The sequence below is a fragment of the Equus asinus genome, chromosome 10, assembly GCF_041296235.1.
Source record: "Equus asinus isolate D_3611 breed Donkey chromosome 10, EquAss-T2T_v2, whole genome shotgun sequence".
In the NCBI taxonomy this organism is placed as follows: domain Eukaryota; kingdom Metazoa; phylum Chordata; class Mammalia; order Perissodactyla; family Equidae; genus Equus; species Equus asinus.
In genome coordinates this window covers 50,246,991-50,249,742 of record NC_091799.1, presented here as the reverse complement: position 1 = coordinate 50,249,742, position 2,752 = coordinate 50,246,991, and the positions used below count along the sequence as shown (strand labels likewise).

The 2,752-nt window shown below is 43.0% G+C and overlaps 1 pseudogene; it reads left to right on the top strand.

Annotated features, from left to right (window-relative positions):
• Positions 1–249: 249 nt before the first annotated feature.
• Positions 250–2,480, top strand: LOC123289171 (olfactory receptor 1571-like; annotated as a pseudogene).
• Positions 2,481–2,752: the final 272 nt, after the last annotated feature.

Here is a 2,752-nt window from a genome sequence, read left to right as displayed (position 1 = left end):
AGATATAAATAATAGCTTATCTTCCACTTTAGTAATGCATGATTGTGTCATGTTCATTTTCTCTTGTTTTAGTAGTCACATCAATTACATGGAACAAGGAAATGATCCACAAAATTCAGAGATTCTTCAGAGATTTTCAGAGGAAACAGAATGGCAACCTTTACTCTTCGGACTGTTCTTGCCCATGTACCTGATCAGCATACTCAGGAACCTGCTCATCATCCTGGCCATCAGCTATGACTCTCATCTTTACACAGTCCCATGTACTTCTTCCTCTCCAATCTGTCCAATGTAGAACCTGGTTCACCTCCACCACTACTCCAAAGGTGCTGGTGAGTATATAGACACAGAGAAAAGTCATAACTTAGAAATTTGTATCATGCAGACGTACTTTTTCATACGCTTTGTGGGGTTGGACAGTTTCCTCCTGACTGTGATAGGCTACAACTTGTTTTTGGCCATTTGTCATCCCCTGCACTATATGGTCATTGTGAACCTTCAGCTCTGTGGACTGCTGGTTCTGGTAACATGGAATATCAGTGTCCTGCATTCCATGTTACACTGCTTGATGGCGTTGCAACTGCCCTTCTGCAGAGACTTGAAAAGTCCCCTCTTGTTTTGTGAACTTAACCAGGTGGTCCAACGTGCCTGTTCTGACACCATTCTTAATGACACAGTGATGTATTTTGCAACAGTCCTGTTTGGTGGTGGTTCCCAGGCTGGGGTCCTTTGCTCTGACTCTAAGATAATTTTTTCCATGTGTGGAATCTCATCAGCTCAGGGGAAGTATAGAACATTTTCTGCATGTGCATCTCGCCTCTCAGTTGTCTCCCAATTTTACTGTGCAAGCCTAGGTGTTTACCTCAGCTCTGCTGCTACCCACAGCTCACAGTCAAGTGCCACAGCCTCAGTGATGTAGACCATGGTCACTCCCGTGCTGAAGCCCTTTCTCTATAGTCCGAGGAACAAAGACATAAAGGAAGCTCTGAATGTGCTCTTCAGGGTAAAGCAATAAAGGGCCATTTTTCAAGAAATGCCTGTGATTCTGGGGCTCTATGCCTAACAGCCAGAAATTGTGATTCTTTAATCAGATCATGAAAGAAATTAAACCTAGTCACATGCTGGAATGTTAATGTTTTAAATTTTAACCACTTTATTGAATTTAAATAACACTTTATCAACCTTTCTGCTCCCTCCAATATCCAACAATTTTTCCTTTTGTTGTTTTCCTAATTTCTCAAGGTTATTCCCAACCTTGGCTCAGTAACAATTTGGAGATTCTCATTTGCTTCTTACAGTGATGAGTTGTACTTGTTTTATGGGATGAATTAAACTTCACAACTTAGGATATTTATATAATTGTGTTGTATAGGAAATTCTGGAACCACAGTTTTTTCACTTTTATGTCTATCATTCTTTTCTATATCGCTACCTTGACTGAACTTCCTGATAATGTAGACATTAACATATAGTTTGTTTTATAGCTGGTCGTGGGGTTTCATTAAGATCCTGTTCTCTTTTCAGCTCAGCATCCACAGTATCCCTGGCGTAGAATTGTGAGGCAAAAATTGCTTATCAAAAACATGCTCTAGGGAGACGTCATCACAATGGTGGTGTGAAAGGATCCCTTTGTCTCTCCCCTTCAATCTACAGTGAGTAAAACATCCAGAGTCAAAAAAAGTTACATTGTCCAACACGTCAGGATGCCAGAGATCCATACACAGATACATGTGAAGGCGGCTTGATTGGAGTACACAGAGGAGGATAAATGGTGCGACAGCAGAGGTGGTGCCCAGGATCCTGGGTTTTTGCCACAGTGGGTGAGCCAGCCACCCTCAGGCCCAGAGATCACAGTGGACAGTAGAAAAGGTGCACAAGTGACTCAACCCTCTTGGTTGCACTGGTGCCTATGGCCACAGGGAGCACAGCAGCAGCAAGGAAGAACCTCACAATCCTGGGCCCCGAACTGCAGCCCAGAGCCTGGTAGCAGCAATGGAGGCAGGCATACAAATCTGTCCTCCCAACAGTGGTATCACCTGCAGCCACAAGGAAAAAGGCAACATTGGAGGTGGAGTCCCATGGTACAAGCTCCCTTCCCACAATTTTCTTTTCCCTGCAGTGGAAACAGTGCTTCTGATGCAGAGGATCTTGGATGTGAGACAGGCAATATTCATGTCTGCAGACTTGGCACTGAAGACAACAGCTACAGTGACAGAGGCAACAGCAAGGCATCCATGATCCCCAAAGATGCAGCCTGTGAAGATGACAGTACTAGCAACATCCTTAATAGAGGCAATGGAGAGTGGAAAATGCTGATCTTTAAAACTATCCAGAGGAAATACAGGTACGAGAAACCAAAAACTAGTGCTATCAAGCCACCTGGTGAAAAGAAAGAGGAAGAGCTGTATTCTAAAATGCTTGAAGAGTTAGAATTTAAAAAAAAGTCTTACCTAAATGAGAAAAGTGTTTGCTACAGCTAATGTGCTGGCAGAGGAATAATTCATTAAGTGCCACAATAAGCCATGGTAACACAGAATCACAAAAATAAAATAAAAATCTTCCACAAACCAAACACAAATTCATGGAAGAGTGTGAACTAACTGATGAAGAATTCAAAAAATGTCATGAAGAATCTCAACATGTGGGACCTGGCCCAGTGGGGCAGCAGTTAAGTTCATACGTTACACTTTCTGGCAGCCTGGGGTTTGCTGGTTTGGATCCCAGGTGCAGACATGGCACCACTTGGCAAAAG